This window comes from Ursus arctos, unplaced genomic scaffold (assembly GCF_023065955.2).
Source record: "Ursus arctos isolate Adak ecotype North America unplaced genomic scaffold, UrsArc2.0 scaffold_26, whole genome shotgun sequence".
Classification (NCBI taxonomy): Eukaryota; Metazoa; Chordata; class Mammalia; order Carnivora; family Ursidae; genus Ursus; species Ursus arctos.
In genome coordinates this window covers 7,216,227-7,237,949 of record NW_026622941.1, presented here as the reverse complement: position 1 = coordinate 7,237,949, position 21,723 = coordinate 7,216,227, and the positions used below count along the sequence as shown (strand labels likewise).

The 21,723-nt window shown below is 40.2% G+C and overlaps 1 protein-coding gene and 1 pseudogene across 2 annotated transcripts in view; one reads left to right on the top strand and one right to left on the bottom strand.

The window, feature by feature from the left end:
• The window catches only part of VAMP1 (vesicle associated membrane protein 1), an 84,373-nt gene that overhangs the window by 48,518 nt on the left and 14,132 nt on the right, over positions 1-21,723 (top strand). Inside the window, exon 5 of one of the 2 annotated variants that reach the window (XR_008961520.1) lies at positions 18,134-18,215. The exons of the other annotated variant lie outside the window; for it this stretch is intronic. The gene's annotated coding sequence lies outside the window, so the exon portion shown is untranslated. The remainder of the gene's footprint in view (positions 1-18,133; positions 18,216-21,723) is intronic. 2 annotated transcript variants of the gene reach the window in all.
• On the bottom strand, positions 13,253-14,086 carry LOC113257430 (calcyclin-binding protein-like; annotated as a pseudogene).

Sequence of the window (21,723 nt, the reverse complement as noted above, 5' to 3'; positions counted from 1 at the left end):
CATATATTAGTACTTCATTCCTTTTCATTGTCAAATAATATCCCATTGTATGACCATACCATGTAAATTTTTTTTAAAAGATTTTTTAAAAAAATTTCAGAGAGAGCACAAGTGGGAGGGGCAGAAGGAGAGAGAGAATCTCAAATAGACTCCATGCTGAGCGTGGACCTGACGCAGGGCTCAGTCTCACGACCATGAGATCAGGACCTGAGCCCAAACCAAGAGTTGGATGCTTAACTGACTGAGCCACCCAGGTGCCCCTCTTGTCATTCTTGAAGAATATGCACCCATCACCACAGTCAATTTTAGAACATTTTCATTATTACCCCAAAAAGAATGCCCGTACCCCTGAGCCATCACCACTCATTTTCCCTCACACCCTCCCAGCCAAGCAATAGGCAATCTACTTCCTGTTTCTTGGATTTGCTTATTCTCAACATTTCATACAGAAGAAATCTTATAATATGTAGTCCTCTGTGACTGACTTCTTTGACTTAGCATAATGTTTTCTTGCTTTACCTATGTAGTACTTCCTTCCTGTTGCTAAGTAATATTCCATTGCAGGAATATACCACATTTTATTTACCTATTTATCAGCTGATGGACATTTACGTTGTTTCATCTTTTGGGCCGTTATGAGTAATGGTGCTATCAACATTCGTGTACAATTGTATAAATGTTTTGTGTATGGACGTATTTTTGTTTCTCTCAGTTGTATACCTAGGAGCGGGATTGTTGGGTCATGTGGTAATTTTATGTTTAACCTTTTTAAGAGTCACTAGACTCTTTTCCAAAGTGACTGCAGCATTTTACATTCTCACTAGCAGTGTATGAAGTTTCTAGTTTTTCTACATCCTAACCAACACTAGTTATTATCTGTCTTTTTAAAATTATAGTCATCCTAGTCAGTGGTATCTCATTGTGGTTTTTACTTGAATTTCTCTACGTTCTAATGATGTTGAACGTCTTTTCATGTGCTTGTTGGTCATTCATACATCTTCTTTGGAGAAATTCTATCCTTTACCCACTTCTTTAAAGTTTTTTTTTTTTTAAAGTAACCTCTACATTCAACATGGAACTCAAACTCACAACCCTGAGATGAAGAGTCTCATGCTCCACCAGCTAAGCCAGCCAGATGCCCCAGTTCTTTACCCACTTTTGAATTGGGTTGTTTGTCCTTTTTAAAAATTGTGTCATAGGAATTCTTTATATATTTTGGATGCAAGTCCCTTATCAGATGTATGATTTTCGAATATATTCTCCCATTCTGTGGGTTGTCTTTTCACATTCTTGATGGTGTCCTTTGAAGTACAAAAATTTTTAATTTTGATGAAGTCCAGTTTATGCTTTTTTCTTTTGTTGCTTGTGCTTTTATTGTCATATCTAAAAAAAAAAAAAACCCATTGCCTAATTGGAAGGGGTAAAACAGATTACACCCATATTCCTTCTAAGAGTTTTATAGTCTTATCTCTTGCTTTTAGGTATTTTATCCACTTTGAGTTCATTTTTAAAAAGATTCTACTTATTTATTTGAGAGGGAGAGAGAGAGTTGGGGGAGGGACAGAGGGAGAGGAAGAGAGAGAATCCTCAAGCAGACTCCCCACTAAGTGCAGAGCCTGACGCGGCGCTCAATCTCACGACCCTGAGATCATGACCCGAGCCAAAATCAGGAGTCAGACGCTTAACCCGCTAAAGCAGCTGGGTGCCCCAGTCGTGGATTAATCTTAAACCATGCCTGATGAGGAATGGATATTTCTAGTATGGTTGGCTCCTTGGAGTATTGCTCCATAGTTCAGGAGTCAGCTAAGGATTTGAAGGAGTTTGCTAATTTGGGGGCTCTCCTCTTGTTCCCTCTTTTCTGAGAGTGCCTTTCAATTTCCAGCCGAACTGACAATGCCAAACTTGGACTCATTAACAAGAGTGCCAGTTTCTTCTTGGGCTCTATCTACCCTCCTTGCCATGCACATCATGAAAACCTACAAAAGCCAGATAAATATGGATCTCAGTATGTTTACCTTTTTTTAAACACTAAATCTCTTCCAGTTTCTACCCTTTTGGTCACTCTCTGATGTCTTCAAACAATTGTTTTTTTATATTTTATGAAGAGTTTATAAATATATATAGTAGTCCCCCCTTATCTGTGGGGGATACCTGAGAACACAGATAGTACTGAACCTACATATACTATGTATTTTCCTATATGTACATCCCTATGATAAAGTTTAATTTATAAATTAAGCACAGAGATTAATAACAACAATAATAAAACAGAACAATGATAACAACATACTATAATAAAAGTTATGTGAATGTGTTCTCACACGTACACACACACAACACATCTTCTTGTACTCTTCTCAGGCTTCTTGTGATAATGTGAGTTGATGAAATGCCTCCGTGATGAGATGAAGTGAAGTGAATGACGTAGTTATTGTGATGTAGTGTTAGGCCATCTTCTGAGGCTACGTCAGAGGGAGGATCATCTATTTCCGGCCTGTGGTTGGCCAGAGGTAACTGAAACCACAGAAAGTGAAACCGCGGGTGAGACAGGACTACTGTATTCGAGACAAGCTACTCTGCTGTCATCAGAACAGTCTGATCTATAACCTCATTGTTGGACTTCAGCTAGTCCGTGTAGAAGAATGTGGAAGGACCAGCTGTTTTCTGGACTGGAAAGTCCAAAATTCGGACAGAGCCTAAATCTTAAAGGGAAATCAGCTCATTTGCTCCTCCTTCTAACACTCACAGGTTCATTATCACGTCTTTGACATTAGGTACTAGGCTAGCAGGAGGAATGCCTGAGAACGGTTCCTATCTTCAAGTTTACTGTCTAGTGAAGAAACAAACATTGGTGTGGTGTTTCACTGTTTACAGAGCACGCATTCTGTCACATTTAGCTGTCACTACAACTCTTATGTCCCCCACTTTACAGAGATGGAAACTCTGACCACAATCTCCAGTTCTTGCTCAACCACACCCACTGCACCTGGTCTTCCCTTGGGCTGCCAGTCCCCTGCCTCTCCGCTTGATTTTCAGCCATTAGTTCTTTCCATTTTCACTTCCCTGTCCATCTTAGATCTGACAGTCTACCACTACTTCTGTCACTCTTTTGGGCTATTATAAAATCCTTTGTCTCTCAGACCTTTAATCACACCTTTGTGGAAGCACCCCAATCCCGGATGGACTGAAGGATTTCCTTCTCTATGCATGCAACTGGGTCTCTGAGTACCACTGGGCAGTCTCACAGGTCTGCATGGATTCACATTTATGGTCACCAACAGAGCCCTCAACACTACCTGGTGGTCCTGCTTCATCCTTCTGGCGAACATGCTCTTTCCCTCCATGCGATGGCTGCTCACACTTCCTCCATTCAGACTCCCAAGTCCTACCTCATCCTCTTGCTCTCAACAGCTGACTTGGCATCCATCTTTACCAAAGAACTAAACACCACCAAATTTACAAATACACACGCATTTACACATGTCCTCACTCCCTGTCCTTCTTTACAATGGACAAAGTTCCCTCCACCTATCAATTCTTCCACATGCACCCTGAACCCCACTTCTTACAGCCTGCTCAGAAATCTCATATCGATGATTCCCTCCCTTTTGAGGTTTCAACCTCTTCTCTATTGGCTCCTTACCCAAAACTTTTAAATATGCTTAAGTTTCTCCTCATCTTAAAAACAAAAACAAAAACCAAAACCAAAAAACGCCTTCCACTCAATATTGTTCAAATACTAGTTCTTTTCACTTTAATTTGTAGATTGGACACAATCTCAACCAAAATCCCAGCAGGTTGTTTTGTGTATCTTGACAAACCAATCTAAAGTTAAAAAAGACCCATGGTTTGCTTGCCTGGCTCAGTCAGAAGAGCATGAGACTCTTGGTCTCAGGGTTGTGAGTTTGAGCCTCACATTGGGTGTAGAAATTACTTAAAAAAAAAAAAAAAACAACACTCAGAGTAGCCAATTCAGTATTGAAGAAGGATAAAGTCAGAAGAAGACTGACACTACCTGCTTCAAGACTTACTATAAACCTATGATAATCAAGATAGTATGGGATGGGCAAAAAGAATAAATGGATAGATAAAAGGAACAGAATACAAAGCCCAGAAGTAGATACACAGAAATATAATCAACTGATCTTTGGCAAAGGACCAAAAGCAATCAATGGAGAAAAGATGGTCTTTTCAACAAATGGTGCAGGAACAACTGGACATACAAAAAAAGAGTCTGGAATAAACCTTATAGTTTTCACAAAAATTAACTCAAAATGGACCATAGACCTAAATGTAAAATGCAAAACTTGCCCTTGGTTGAGCAAGAACTGGAGATTGTGGTCAAGGAGTTTTCATCTCTTGGGGCGCCTGGGTGGCACAGTGGTTGAGCGTCTGCCTTTGGCTCAGGGCGTGATCCCAGCGTTCTGGCATCGAGCCCCACGTCAGGCTCATCCTCTGGGAGCCTGCTTCTTCCTCTCCCACTCCCCCTGCTTGTGTTCCCTCTCTCACTGGCTGTCTCTCTGTCAAATAAATAAATAAAATCTTAAAAAAAAAAAAAAGAGTTTCCATCTCTGTAAGGTGGGGGACATAAGAGTTGTAGGGACAATTACTAGAAGATAATATAGGAGAAAATCTAGGACACTTTGAGCTTGGCAATGACTTTTTAAATACAACAGCAAAAGTACTATTTGTGAAAGAAAAAAATTGGTAAGTAAGACTCCATTAAATGAAAAGCTTCTGCTCTATGAAAGATTCTGTTAAAAGAACAAGAAGACAAGCCACAGACTGAAAAAAAATATTGGCAAGACACAAATCTAATAAAGAACTTGTGTTAAAAATATACAAAGAACTGTTTAAACTCAACAATATGAAAATAGGCAACTCAATTTAAAAATGGGCCCCCCAAATGGGCAAAAAGATCTGAACAGACACCTTGCCAAAGAAGATGTACAGATGGCAAATAAGCATATGAAAAGATGCTAAACCTCATATGTCATTAAGGAATTGCAAATGAAAACAAGATACTACTGCACACCTATTAGAATGGCTAAAATCCCAAGCACGAATCTCCGGTGAGTATACAGAACAACAGGAACTTTCCTTCATTGCTGGTGGGAATACAAAATGGCATAACCAGTTTGGAAGAGAGTTTGGCAATTTCTTACTTCGGTATTTGTCCAAATGAGTTGAAAACTTACGTCTACACAAAAACCTGTGCACATATGTTTTAGCAGCTTTATTCATAATTGCCAAAGCCTAGAAGTAACGAAGACATTCTTCTATAGTTGAATGGATAAAAAACTGTGGCACATCTAGATCATGAAATATTATTCTGCAAAAAAAGAAATGAGCCATTGAGCCACAAAAACAGGGAATAACCTTAATGCATATTGCTAATTGAAAGAAGCCAGTTTGAGAGGGCTACATATTGTGTGATTCCAACTATGACATTCTAGAAAAAGCAAAACTATAGAGACAGTAAAAAGATCAGGGGTGGCCAGGGGCTTGGGGAGAGGCAGGGATGAAGAGGTGAATCATAGGGGTTTTTAGGGCAGTGAAACTACTTTGTACAATACCATAGATACTATAATGATGGACATATGACATCACACATTCGTCAAGCCCACAGAACAGAGTGAACCCTAATGTAAACTATGTACTTTAGTTAGTAACATCGTATCAGTTTGGTTCATACTGTAACAAGCGTACCACACTAATGCAAGATGTTAGTAGTAGGGGAAGCTGTGTGTGAGAAAGAAGATATGGACACTCTTTATTTTCTGTGCAATTTTTCTGTAAACCGAAGCTTTCAGAAATAAAGTTAATTAGTTAAATTAAGTTAAACAAAACAAACACTACCTTCCTTCAATTCCATGTCCCCCTGTAGCTATTGTCATTTCTCTCTTCCCATAGTGGCCATGCTTCTTGAAAGAGTTTGTCTAAGTACTACAGAAAATAATAATTTACATTGATCGAATGCTTATTATGTGCTGAAATGTGGATTGTTGTATCTACCTCTCCCAACAGTCCTATTGCAGTGGTATTATTTTTATAGATTTGGACCCTGAGGTGTGAAAAGTTTGAGCCACTTGACCAACTTCACATTGTTAGTGAGTGTTGCGGCCAGTGTTTGAGGACAGGCTGCTGGACCTTAAATCACTCTACTCATGGGCTCCATTTTCTCTCCGGGGGCTTGGCGTTGCACAGCTCCACAGACCTCATTATTCTGTGGTCTGCGTAAATCATGCCTCCTGGGGCATAATTTGAAATGTGCCTTCCACAGTTGTGCCACGTGGTAGCCCTGCTTACCTCCCCTCATCTCATTTCATCCCCATCTCTTCATTGGATTTACTCTTGCTAAGGTCAATGACTACATTTTAATAAATCCAACAGACACTTTTCCATCTTCTTATTTAATCCCTCAGCAGCATTTGACATAGTTGACTGCCCCTTTCTTCTTGAAACATTTTTCCCCCCAGACATCATGTTTCCTTGGTTTCTTTCTCCTTCTTTGGCTACTCTTGCTCAATCTCCTTTGCCAGCTCTTCCTCCTTTACCTGGCCGTTAAATGTGGGAGCTCTGCAGGGTCTTGTCTAGGCCCTCTTCTCTTGTTACCCTCATACACCTTGTAGGCGATCTACTCTTACTCTTTATTTATCATCTGTATGGGATGGACTCCAAAATTTATGTCTCCAACCTTTTTGGCCCCAATGTTTGATTGTCTCACAGACATCTTACACTCAAAATGCTTTAAACTGCATCTTTCAGGTCCTTTGTCATACTTAACCAAACCCCTTTCCCCTTTATTTTACTTTATGTTTGAAATATACATCCTAACAGAAAATTGTGTAGGTGTGTATGTATAGTTTAGTAAATAATTACAAAATGAAAGGACTATGTAATTGCCATCTATATCAAAAGATGGAGCGTCATTGGAAGCTCAGAAGTCATCTATGTGCCCCTCTCCAATCATAATCAACTTTCTCTTTCCTAGAACAATCATCTTTGGTGATGATCTTTTCTCTGCTTTTTGTTATATTAGTTTCACCACTTATGTATGTATCCCTCAACAACGTAGTTCAGTTTTCAAACGTTATGAATGGAATCGCACTGTATGTTTTCCGTCTTCTTTTTCTCAACAAAATGTTTATGAGATTCATGCTTCTTGCCATGTTTCACTCTAGTACATCCATTGTCACTCCTATAAAACATTCCATTATGTGACTAAACCATTGTTGATGATGAACATTGGGTTTATTTCCAGTGTTCGGAACTGGGATTATAAACGCTGCTTCTGTCGACCCTACTGTACAGGAATCCTTGTCATAATATGCATGCATCTATCTTGGTATATACCTAAGAGTGGACTTGCAGGGCTGTAGATTATTGTCAGCTTTACTAGATAATGCCAAACGGATCTCAAAAGTGATTGAACCAATTTACACTTCTTGGACAGTATATGGGCATTCTGGTTGCTCCACACACTTATCAATATTTAATACTATGTACTTGCAAAAGAGTTTTGAATTTCTGCCAATCTGGCAGGTATGGTTCTATTTGTATTTCTCTGGTGTCTAATGAAGCCGAGCACATTTTTATGCATTTATTAGCCATTTGGATTTCCTTTTTGGTGAAGTGAAGTTTAAACTTTTGCTATCTCAAGGTCTGGATTCTTACTGTCTCTTCTGGGTAATTCCTTATGATCTTGTCATTTTTCTGGTGCTTTTTCCATGATTAATAAAAAGTATATGTTATTTTTATTTGCTTTCAACTGGAAGTCTGGAATGAAAAATCTAGTCTGTTATTACTGGAAACTGGAGATTCTCTATTGGTTTCCTTAAAAAATTATTTTTAATGAGATATTTCTGGCATATAAAAAAGCATAGGTAACTGGGATGCTTGGGTAGCTCAGCTGGTTAAGTGTCTGATTCTTGATTTCAGCTCAGGTCATGATCTCAGGGTGGTGAGATTGGGTCTCATATCGGGCTTCATGTTGAGCCTACTTAAGATTGTTTCTCTTTCCCTCCCTCTGCCCCTCCCCACCCACCTGCTCTCTCTCTAAAAAAAAAAAAAAGAAAGAAAGAAAGAAAAAAAAAGAAAGAAAAAAGGAAGGAAGGAAGGAAGGAAGGAAGGAAGGAAGGAAGGAAGGAAGAAAGAAAGAAAGAAAAAAAAGTATAGGTAATACTATAACTAATCACATACATAACCATGGTACTGCTTAAAAAGTAAAACATTACATGTAAAATTAAGGCCCTTTGATATCCCTTTCCCCTTTTCCCTAGAAGTTAATATCCTGAATTTGGTTTCATCATTTCCTTGCATATTTTAATAATTTTTCTACAAATATCTTTATAATCTATATACAATATTTTGCTTGTTTCTTAATTTCATATAAATGGTATTAAATTGTTTGTATCTTTTCAGCAACTAGTTTTATTTTGACACCTAATGTGGAGCTTGAACTCACAACCCCAAGATCAAGAGTCACACGATCTTCTAACTGAGTCAGCCTGGCGCCCCTTACTTTTTCAACTGTTAGAAAACAATGCCCCAATAAACTTTCTTTTATATGTTTTTTAAAGATTTTTATATATTTATTTGACAGAGAGAGACAGCGAGAGAGGGAATGCAAGCAAGGGGAGTGGGAGAGTGAGAAACAGGCTTCCCACTGAGCAGGGAGCCTGATGCAGGGCTTGATTCCAGGACCCTGGGATCATGACCTGAGCTGAAGGCAGACGCTTAATGGCTGAGCCACCCAGGCGCCCCTTTCTTTTATATGTTTCTTTGTGCATGTGAGTAAGAGTTTCTCTAGATTATATACCTAGATGTGAAATGTGACTCATGTGTCAGCATATGTATCTTCTGTTTAGAAAGATATGGCCAAATTTCTCTTCAAAATGATTTAAATTTATGTTTCCATTAATTATGCATAAAAGTGTTGGTTGCTCCAAATCCTTGCCAATTCTTGATTTCATCAGATTTCTAAATTTTTGCTAAATCTGTATGTTATTTATTTATTTATTTAAAAAATTTTTTTAAAGATTTTATTTATTCATTTGACAGAGAGAGAGACAGCAAGAAAGGGAACACAAGCAGGGGGAGTGTGAAAGGGAGAAGCAGGCTCCCAGCAGAGCAGGGACCTGATGTGGGGCTCGATCCCAGGACCCCAGGATCACGCCCTGAGCCAAAGGCAGACACTTAACAGCCAAGCCAGCCAGGTGCCCTTACCTTGTTATTTTAATCTGTGTTTTCATGACTACTGGTGAGGTTGAGCATCTTTTCTTTAAGTTTTTATTTAAATTCCTGTTAGTTAACGTACAGTGCAATATTAGTTTCAGGTATACAATACAGTGATACAGCACTTCATACATCACCCAGTGCTCATCACTACGTGTGCCCTCCTTCATCCCTGTCACCTATGTAACTCATCCCTCCACCCACCTCCCCACTGATAGCTATCTGGTTTCTATAGTTAAGAGTCTGTGACTGAACATCTTTTTAAAATATTTTTTTTGTTGTTGGTTTTCTTCATTAGTGAGTTGCCCCTTTATATTCTTTGCCTCTTTTTCTGTCAGATTGCTTGTCTTTCACTTACCGATTTTTTTAAAACATTCTGGATGGTAATTCTTTGTCAGTCATATGAATTGTAAGTCACCCAGTCTGTCCTGTGTTTATACTGTCTTTCAGTGGACAGAATGTTATATTTTAATATAATCAAATTTATTAACAAATAGATAACAATGAACAGAAAATCCCACCCCCCAAAAAACCCATAAGAAAACCCCAAAAGAAAACAGTAAACAAGATGGCATATTTTACTCTAACTCTATCAATAATCACTTTACATGTGAATGGTCTAAACTTACAGCTTAAAAGATAGAAGTTAGGAAGCAAGACCCAACTGTATGCTGTGTACTAGAAATTCACTTTAAATATAGAGTATTCAATAGGTTAAAAATAGAAGAGTAGAGAAAGATTTACCATAGAAACACCAATCAAAAGAAAGCTGGAATGTTTATATTAATTTCACATAAAGTAGACTTCAGAACAAGAACAGATCAGGGATAAAGAGGGACACAATATTGATAAAAGGGTCATTTCTCCAAGAAGACACAGTAATCTTTTTTTTTAAAGATTTTATTCATTTATTTGAGTGAGAGAGAGAGCACACACAAGAGCATGAGCAGGGGGAGGGGTAGAGGGAGAAGCAGACTTCCCGCTGAGCCGGGAGCCTGACTCGGGGCTTGATCCCAGGACCTCGAGATCATGATCTGAGCCAAAGGCAGATGCTCAACCAACTGAGCCACCCAGGCACCCCAAGAAGACACAGTAATCTTAAATGGATATGCACCAAACAGTAGAGCTTCAAAATATATGAAACAAAACTAAAAGATGTAAGGGAGAAATAGAAAAATTCACAATTTCAATGGACACTTCAACACTCCTCTCTCAGTAATTGATAGAACAGATAAGCAGAAAAATCTGTAAGAATACAGATATCTGAATAGCATTATCAACCAACTTGACCTAATTGGATTGACATTTATTGAACACTCTGCTCCACAGCAACAGAATATACATTTTCCTCAAAGGCATATGGACCATTAACCAAGATAGAACATATTCTGGGCCACAAAATGAGCCTTAACACATTGAAAATAATATAAATCATACAAAATATCTAACTTCTTAGATCATAATGGAATCACAGAACAGTATCTAGAAAGTCTGCAGACAGAACGCCTGGGTGGTTCAGTTGGTTAAGTGACTGCCTTCAGCTCAGGTCATGATCCTGGAGTCCCAGGATCAAGTCCCGCATCAGGCTCCCTGCTCAGAGGGAGTCTGCTTCTCCCTCTGACCCTCCTTCCTCTCATGTTCTCTCTCTCTCTCATTCTCTCTCTCAAATAAGTAAATAAAATCTTAAAAACTAAAAAAAAAAATAAAAATACGATTTTTTTTAAAAAAGGGACGACTGGGTGGCTCATTCCTTTAAGTGTCTGCCTTCGGCTCAGGTCATGATCCCAGGGTTCTGGTATCAAGTTCTGCATCGGGCTCCTTGCTCAGCAGGAAGCCTGCTTCTTCCTCTGCCTGCCACTCCCCCTGCTTGTGCTCTATCTATCTCTATCTCTCTGACAAATAAATAAATAAAATCTTTAAAAAAAAAGAGAGAAAGTCTGCAGATATTTGGAAGCTAAACTGCACTCCTCTAAATCACCTATGGGTGAAAGAGGAAGTCTTTGAACAAAATGAAAATTAAAATACAACATATTGACATTTGTGGAGTGATGCTAAAGCTGTGTTTTGAGGGAAATTTATAGCATGAAATGTACATATTACAAAAGAAGAAATATAAAATAAATAACATAAGCTCTGACCTTAAAAGAAAGAAGAGTGAATTAAACCTAAAGCAAACAGAAGGAAAGAATTAAAGAACCAAAAACTGGTTCTTTGAAAAAAATCAATAAACGTGATAAACAACTAACCAGACTGAGTAAAGGGGGAAAAAAGTGGAGAGAGAGAGAAGACACAAATTACCAATAACAGCAATGAAAGGGGGATCATCTGTACTGATCTCACAGATGTAATAAAAGAAAACCAGGAACAGCTTTATGGCCACAAATTTGATAACTTAGATGAAATGAACTGCTTCCTTGAAAGACACAAACTTCAAAACTCACTCAAGAGAAAATAGATAACCTGAAAGACATTGAATTTGTAGTAAAAAACTTTCTAATTAATAGAACTCCAGGCTGAGATTAACTCACTAAAAATTATACCAAACACTGGGTGGCTCAGTGGGTTGGGTGTCTGCCTTAGGCTTGGGTCGTGATCCTGGGGTCCTGGGATCAGGCCCCGCATCGGGCTCCCTGCTCAATGGGGAGTCTGCTTCTCTCTCTCCCTCTGCCCCTCCGCCCTGCTTTTGCTCTCACTCTATCTCAAATAAATAAATAAAATATTTTAAAAAATAAAAAATAAAAAAATAAATTATACCAAACACGTAAGGAGGAAATAACAGAATTCTGCACAATCTATTCCAGAAAATAGAAGCAGGAATATTTCCTAGCTTATTTTATAAAACTAGGATTGCTATAATACCGAAACCAGACAAAAATGTTATGGGAAAAGAAAATCACTGATATTGATATTCCTCATGAATGTAGATGCATAATTCCTCAACAAAATATCAGCAAATCAAATCCAGTAATATATAAAAAGGATAACAGGGGTGGGGGGCGCCTGGGTGGCTCAGTCTGTTAAGCATCTGACTTTGGCTCAAGTCATGATCTCAGGGTCCCGAGATTAAGCCCTGCCTCTCGCTCCGTGTTCAGCAGGGAGTCTGTTTCCCCCCTCCCCTCCCCCCACCGGTGCTCTCACTCTCTCTCTCAAATAAATAAATAAAATCTTTTTTTAAAAGCGTAATACATCATGACCAAATAAATGCAAGTTTGGTTCAACATTCAAAAATCAACACAATACATCGTATTAACAGACCAAATAGGAAAAACCATGTGATCATCTTAATAGATGCTGAAAAAGCATTTGAGAAAATTCAACATTCATTCATGATAAAAACTTCCAGCAAACAAAAAATAGGGGACTTCCTCAACCTAATAATGTGCAGATAACACTAAACCTGCTGGTGACAGATTGAGTGAAGGTTGAGAACAAGACAAGGATGTCCTCTCTCACCACCAATCCTGTGACATAATAAGAAATATATATTTGGTCTCTGCCCTCAGTTCCTGACACAGAGCTCCTAAAACCCTTGTAATTTCCTGAGTGATAGGAATGTTTTTTGTTTTATTTATATTTATTTATTTATGCAAAAACTCAGGTTTTATTTTTACTTATTCTTACATTGGTGGGAGCTGATATCAGGAACTTACAGGCAAAAAATAACTTTTGTTAGCTGAACAAAAAGAAACACAATGTGGCATTATCATTAGGCAAGACTTTCTTTTTTACATTTCACACATGAATGCAATATTACCCTTTCTTGAACAATACGCCCAGATTACTAAAGAAACCATCTTTGGAGGAAGTGTTTAATAAGCATATTTTATTTAAAAAAATCCTCCAGGAGGAAATGGGAGAATTCATTGCCTCTTCTTAGAAGAAGGCTGTGTATGTAGTTATCTGTTCAAGTTGTATGTGCAGCTCACTGATATCTCCTTATTGGGAACATCAATATTTCCACACCACAGTTCCCAAAACGACTTTATTTGTTTTATTTTATTTTTTAAAAGAGAGAGAGCACAAGCAGGGGGAGCGACAGGCAGAGGGAGAAACAGACTCTTCAGGGCAGGGAGCCTGGGATCTTGACCTGAGCTGAAGGCAGATGCTTAACCAACTGAGCCACCCAGGCATCCCACCAAAATGACTTTAAAGTCCCAAAATTCTGTGTCTCCTTTGGCTTGTTTCTCTCTTGATTCCACCCAGGCTTTATTAATGGTTCACTTTATATCATCATCTTCATCTTCATAAATTTGTAAATTTTCTTTAGAACATTTGCCAGTCCCTCACTAGGATGTATTTCAGTGCTGCGGGAGGGCTTTTCTTTCTCTCTGCATTCCTTCTTCAACCTGAGTCAGGTATCCCACCGCATTTTTCTGCTTTCTTTCTACATAGGAACTGTATGTGTCTTGACATTTTTTGAACTGCCTTCCGTGGAGATGGGTTTCAAGAGATTGTTCACAACCACGGAGTGACTCTTCCAAATTTAGATTCTTTACCAAAAGATCAAATGAGCTCTCTGTGAAATGCACCTGGACATTCTCAGTGGGGCCTTGGTGAACTCTGCTTAAGATAGTGTAGATTTTCACAAATTTATCTGCTGATCACACCCATAATTACTGATTTTCACTGTAGGTCCCATTGTAATGGGAGCAACCCCAGAGGCTGGCTTTGCATTGTCACCAAGTTCAGCTGTTCTCTAGGATTTCTGCTGCATCTTGTTCTTGATTTCTGTCTCAGTCTTGGATTTGTCAGCTGTAAGGGCATCACATACTCCTTTTCTAGTGGCTTTTTCCAGCAGCACCTTCACCTCTTCTTGATCTTTCTGTAGCTCTTCGAAAGCTGAAGCCATGGTCAGGCTGGGCCGGGCAGGGCCGGAGCTGCAGCTGCAGGGGAGAGAACAGGAAACAGCACAGGGAGCCTGCTCACTCAGAGGCAGAGCCCGCCCCAGGCAGGAGTCACAGCACCTGCACCCCGTGCACACACCGGACCCTGAGCCAGATATGACTGCCTCGCAAGTGTGTTGTTTGCATGTGGTGACTCTTGGTGGGCTCCTAGATAACTTCAGGGTGGGAACCGGTCACTAGAGAAACTAAGCCATGATTAGAAGTTTGGAACTTTCAGTCCTACCCACCCATCCTCCAGAAAGGGGAGGAGGCTAGAGATTGAGTTAATAATCAATTCCGTTTACATGATGAAGCTGCCACAAAAATCCCGAAACGATGGGGTTGAGAGAGTTTCCAGGTTGGTGAATGCATCCATGAGCTAGGACCGTGGTGCACCCCAGGCTCCATGGGGGCAGAAGCTCGTGTGCTCTGGACCCTTCTAAGACCTTGCCCAATTGTATCCTTTATCTCTTGCTCATTTGTATCCTTTATCTCTTGCTCATTTGTATCCTTTGTAATATCCTTTGTAAACTTGTCACTAGTTAATAAAGTATTTCCCTGAGCTCCGTTTAGCTGTTCTAGCAAGTTATTGTAGTTGAAGAGGGGTCTTGGGAACCCCTGATTTGTAGGCAAGTTGGACAGCAGTGTAGGTAACCTACTAGATCTGTGTAGTTAGTGTCCAAATTGAGCTAAATTGCAGGGCATTAAGTTGGTATCTGCAGAGAACTGGAGAATTTCTTGCTGTGGAAAACCCACACATTTGGTGTCACGAGTGTTATGAAACAGATCCTATTAATTGGCATCAGAGGAGTGGGATTGGCCAAAAGAGCCATAGCTCACAGAAACTTATGACTTGAGAAGAGAAAGTAAAAAAGGGCAGGGAATAAGGAACCTTTGAGCCACGGACAACCACGTAGTCCCTCATGGTCTGAAACTGCAGCTGTGCTGCGATCAGTCACTGACAGAATTTAGAAACGGGGTAGACCTGATTCTCAAGGAGTTGGCTCATTAGATATATAAAGAAATGCAAAATAATGAGAAACGTGCTAAATATACATTCCCCTGGTTATTATCTGTAACGGCCAAAGTGAAAGTAGAAGAAGCTGGTGGGTTGGACTTCGATGCCAGACCACTAGCTTCAGCCACTAGCGTCAAAGTCTGAGCTGCAGCCACGAGCCTCAAAGCTTCCTGCAAAGAGGAAAATTATGCTCTAAGTCCTCCGTTTCCCACGAAGGTTGTCAGGATGGGGGGAGGACAAAACTAAGAAACTACTGAAACCAGGAGTATTGTGTAAAGGAGTTGTCTTATTTTGTGGATTGGTATCATTGGCTCCCTGAAGAACTTTTACTGAAGTGGGTTGTGTGTCTTTGGTTTTGAATGCTGCAGAGAGGAAGAGCATGTTTGGGTTGATACAGGACCTGCAGCTCACCATGGAACAATCCCATACGGAAGATACATGATCCAGGAATGCACAGGAGATTATTCAAGAGGGAACAGCCTGCATGGTAGACTGGATAGAAAACACTGGGAAGTGTGTTTATCCTGAGAAGATGAACTACCCAACTTCCCTTATAAATGTTGAGTGGAACACCCCAGATGAAGCAGATGATATGCTTCCTATACAACCCATGTGGGACTGGCTTTGTGGCTTTGTGATGACCAGGATGTTCACCTGCTGAATATGCCCATTAACCTTGACATAAGACAAGATGCTCCTTGACACAGGAGCCCAGCATACCGGGAATCCAAAACCTGATGGTGGAGTCTTTTTTTTTTTTTTTTAAGATTTTATTTATTTATTTGACAGAGAGACAGCCAGAAAGAGAGGGAACACAAGCAGGGGGAGTGGGAGAGGAAGAAGCAGGCTCCCAGCAGAGCAGGGAGCCTGATGCAGGCCTCGATCCCAGGACCCTGGGATCAGGCCCTGAGCTGAAGGCAGACACCCAACGACTGAGCCACCCAGGCCCCCCCCTCCCCCCACCGTGGAGTCTTAACAGGGCCTAAGATTAGGTTAGGAGGATATGCAGATGCAGCAGTTGATGGAATTAAATGAAAGTTGGGATGAAAATTGATGATGGTTCTGAGATGAACTGCCAATATCCTGTTTGAAAAGCTGCTGTTTCAAGACTGGTAGAAGAGGATCATCTCTCAATGGGCTCAAGTGCACGCTGTTTTCTAGCGGTGATGAAAGAACTGAACACTGGTGAAAAGCCCCCGTGTTTGGGTTTTTACAGACTCATAGGCAGTAGCCAGTGGCCTGGCCATAGGGTCACAGTAGATGGGCAAGGGAAAACTGGACTATTAAGGGGGTGCCTGAATAGGGCGTGGCCATGTGGAAATCACTCTGGGAATTTAAGGGGCACATTAAAGCAGGGCATGTCGATGCCCACGGGAAGTACTTCCTTCCAGATTTAGAAGGTGATTGACACCACGAAGTAGATCTCTGGGGGCACTCCCTTGAGGTGGGTGGACCTGTGGTTGCTGCAGCAGTGCTTAGGTGGGCTGAATCCAGGCACAAAATGCCACTACAGAGAGGCTGCAGATGGTGCTGGGAAAGATGCCCTGGGGGAAGGCCGTGCAGTACAGCTGGTGTGTGGACTACGTTGGACCAATGCTGGTAGCCCCAGGGACTCTAAATAGGTCCTAACAGGAATAGACACTTATGCTAGACTGGACTTTGCATATTTGATAGTAGATCCAAACGCTAAAAATATCATTAAAGGGTTGGTACAGAAGGCACTACCAATTTGCACCACTGAGGAACATTTCTTCAGACCAAGGGATGCACTTTATGGCCCATAGTGTCCAACAGTAGGCAAAGAGATACCACATCAAATAAACAAATCATGTCATATATCATCCTCAGAGTAACTGTCCAATAGAGAATTGGAATAGGTATTTGCAAAATTTGCTGCCTAAAAACAGGGGAGATGAATGTATGAGGGGCTGGTTTACATGCCTTCCTGAGTGTGTACTCACTCCTTGGATAGATCCTCCAATTCTCTTGGGGACCTGGGGAAGAGGGGGTGGGGGAAGATGGTGATGTGACTATATGGTTCCCCATGTCACCATGTTTTCTTCTTTCTTACATGATGCAGTGGTCCCAGGACCAAGGATGCAGCTGTGGGTACCAGGAGTAGGGATTAACTATACCTTTAAACCTTTATGCCAGAAATCTTAAGGGCCTGATAGGGTGGACTGTGCCTTGAGCACATCTGGCAAAGCTGGGGTTAACAGTGGATACTGCTGTGTTGCCTCGTAGTCAAGACGGCTACTATTTCTGCCCCTATGTCACCCTTCTCTGTAGGAATGGGAGTGGACTGACAGAGAGGAACTTGCTAAACTAGTATAGCTGTCAGCAATCTGGACCAGCACAGTGGCCGGAACCTAGTGTCCTTTCCAAAGGTAGAAATGTTTGGGTAAACATAAATGGAGAGAAAGAGAAATAATGGTTGAGAGTAAAGGAATGAATAAGTGGGTTATGCAATAAAAGGAATCTAACACAGTAGTAATACCTTGAGAGAGGCTCAGAGAAAGAGAATACTATTATCTTTCAACATAGTTATACCAGATGCCTGGAAAGGGTAAAGCTATGTGTTTGCTGAGAGAACTCCTGCTTTTATAATCTGATGTGAAAGGATTTCAACCTAAAATGGAACCAGAGGATATGACATGGAGATCCTCACACATGTGCCCTTAGAACAGAGCCAAGAGTCTGATTTTCATTAAATGCCTGATTTACAGAAGACTGAGACTTATCTCCTGACCAGTGAACGTCCAATGAACAAAAAACCTCTCCCCATCCTCAAGCCAATGAACTTTCTGCTTGGACTCCAGCTGGGCTTCCCTCTCTTTGCACTCCTTGCCCGTAAATACAGCCCCCCCAAGCAGCCAATGGACTTGCCTATTGCTTGCTACAGCATGTGTTCCCCGAATTGCAATTCATCTGCTATTCATGAATAAACTCAATTTCTGGTGGTTTGAACTTGCCTTATTTTACCTCCTTTATTTAGGTTGACACCAACAAGGGCAAATGGCAGGCTGGAAACCTGAATGGGCATTGCTCTGGAGACATTCTGCTCATACAATATGATGGTGAGCTAGACCAACTGTTAATGACTAACTGGGTCTCTAGTGATGTGCCAGTATCTTTTAAGTCCTATTTTTCAGGCTACATCTATTACAAAGGATATTGCTTGGGAAGAAATTGCTGAGAACTGTTGGGACTTCAAACTGTGTGATGTACGGCTCCCAACTGACAGATGGTTGTGTAACTATATCTTGATGATCAAATTCTTAGAAAGGTCCCTGATTATAATTGACAATATATAATGGCAGCAAACACAAGTACATATCACCCTTGTTTTTGTGGATAGAGAGCTATTAAGCAGGGGCGCCTGGGTGGCTCAGTCATTGGGCGTCTGCCTTCAGCTCAGGTCATGATCCCAGTGTTCAGATCGAGTCCCGCATGGGGCTCCCTGCTCAGCGGGAAGCCTGCTTCTCTCTCTCCAACTCTTCCTGCTTTGTGTTCCCTCTCTCGCTGCCTGTCCGTCAAATAAATAAATAAAATCTTAAAAAAAAAAAGAAAGCTATTAAGCAAAATAGGGAAATACAATGGGCCCTGAAGGGATTAAAGTAGTGGGCATCATGTGGTGGGTTCAGATTCCCTCGGAGAATGTCCACACCCTGAGACAAGGAAGGCTGTGGGTGGCCTTGTGGCATAGTCAGACTAAATTACATCTAGGTGTGACTACCTCTCATCTAACTCCAGTAGAGGAGACACAACATTTTTGGGTATAAAACTTGCTTCCTAACTGCACTTGGGCCGTTAGTATACAATGGCAACACAGGAATGGTGGATTAAACAACACTGGCCCACAAGACAGAAAAGGGACTCGAGAGCTAAGTGCCAGTCTAGATATCTCGGGACAAATGGAATTTGTTTTTAATAAAGAATGAAATTCAGAGAAACAGATGTATTGACTAGACTAGGCAGATTAGAGAGAGTCTTCTTCAGGAGGAAGGCAATGGGAGTCATCCTGGAAGGGTAACAAGGCTTTAGCACAGTGAGCCAGGCTGACCCAGCACATAATGCTGCATAATGCTGGAACCCAGCATGGGGAAAGGACTTGCACCCTGGTCCAACAGAGTCTCTCGACTATTTTAACACAGGTCGAAGAGGTTAAAGTGGCCATGGGGTAATGGCCTTCAATCCTAGCTTTGAGCCTCAGGGGCACACGAATCAATGGGAATCTTATGGACGATTATGGAATCTTATGGCAAACTTATGGAAGTTCCCTGGAAGCACTGGTACACCCCAGGATAGATAGAAATAAATTCTATCTTGTAGTATAGGTAGTAGAGATAGAAACTATTTTAAATACTACTTGTGGGGGGTGCCTGGGTGGCTCAGTCATTAAGCATCTGCCTTCGGCTCAGAGCGTGATCCCAGAGTTCTTGGATTGAGCCCCACGTCGGGCTCTTCCACTGGGAGCCTGCTTCTTCCTCTCCCACTCCCCCTGCTTGTGTTCCCTGTCTCGCTGTCTCTCTCTGTCAAATAAACAAATAAAATCTTAAAAAAAAAAAACCACTTGTGGAATGAAAACCAGTCTCAGAAAGCCTATGAGATGAGGTGAGATGATTGGCTTTGTCCCCAGTCAACTTGGAACCCAGAAATAACTCAGTAGCAAATTGTAACAATGCCCATTCTTAATAATATCTGGTATATGGGCAAAGGTAGCTTCTGTTGGGAAGGCAAAGCAAATACCTCTGTCATTCTTACTGATTTGTTCTGTAATGAAAGCGAATTGTACCATGATCCTACTGTGATATAGTGATGATGGTAAAATTCAACTTCCTCATGCAAATAAGTCTTGTGGTAATACTGATATTGACGATCAAATGTATTGGGGGATTGAATTAAAACCTCCTCAGGATATAATACCTATGGAAAATGATTGGCCCGAGGAAGAACTGGATCTAACTAACCATAGCTAATTTCTATGCTAAATAGAAATGTACAAACTTACTGTAAGGTACAAATAGCAGTAGATTAAGGGGGAAAATGAGTAATCAAATCAGTACAAGAATATAAAGTGTAGGTAATGAACATGTTAGTTGTTTCTTTTCTTCTATCCCTATTCCATAGTGGCTTGTCTAAATGTTAGGCATATCATGTTGGTACTATTGCTGTGTCTGTTCTATAAATGCTACACCAAACGTAAATGCTCTGACAGGTATGATCATTTTGCTGTAAGAAATCTGTGACAAGAACACCTATTCAATATATTGGAAGTCCTGGCCAATGTAATAAGGCAAGAAAATAAAATTTTTACAGATTGGAAAGAAAGAAATAAAACTGTCTTTGTTTGACAATGACATAATGTTCTGTGTAAAAATTCCAAAGGATCTACAAAAATATTCCTAGAACTAATAAGTAAGTTTAGCAAGTTTGTAGGATACAACGCCAATATACAAAAGTCAATCATATTTCCATATATCAGCAATGGACAATTGGAATTTGAAATTTAAAAAATACTATTTATAATAGTCCCCCACCCCCCCAGTTAAGTATTTAAGTATAAATATAACAAAGTTTGGGCAGGATCTGTATACCGAAAACTACTAAACACTAAGAAAAGAAATCAACAAAGATGTAAAGAAATGAAGAGCTATACTGTGTTCATGGGTTGGATAATTCAATATTATATGGCTGCCACTTCTCCCCAATTTGATTTATAGAGACGGTGTATCCTCAATCAAAATCATAGCAGGCCCTTTTAATTTTTTTTGATAGAAATTGGCAAGTGGATTCTAAAATTTATACAGAAAAGAAAACGAACTGAAAGGAGCTGAAAAAAGAACACTAGTTGGAGAAACTATACTATTGAATTACAAGACTTATTAGGAAACTACAGTCACCAAGATAGTGTGGTATTAGCAAAAGGGTAGACACATAGGCCCACAATGCCAATAGAGAGCCCAGAAATAAACCCACACAAATATGATCGACTGATTTTTGACAAAGATGAAAAGAAAATTCAATGCAGAAAGAACAGTCTTTTCAACAAATGGTACTGGAACAACTGGACATTTGTATGCAAAAATTAAAAAAAAAACTTCATCATACTTACACAAAAAGTAATGGCTCATAAGCTTAAATTGAAATAGTGAAGTGACAAAATATCTAGAAGAAAACACAGGAGAAAATCTGTGTGAACCTTGGGTTTGGTGATCAGATTTCAGATACTACATCAAAAATGCAATCCATGGGGTGCCTGGCTGGCTTGGTCAGTGAAGTATGCCACTTTTGATCTTGGGGTTGTGGGTTGGAGCCCCACGTTGGGTGCAGAGATTACTTAAAAAAAATCCCAGTCCGTAAAAGAAAAAAATGATAAAGTGGACCATATCAAAATTTAAAAACTTTGCTTTGTGACAGATATGTTAAGAGAATAAATAGACAAACCACAGGCTAGGAGAAAATATTTGCAGATTGCATATCTGATAACGGACTTGTATCTAGAATACATAAAGAATTCTTTTTTTTTTTTTTTTTGAGATTTTATTTGTTTATTTGACAGAGAGAGACAGCCAGAGAGAGAGG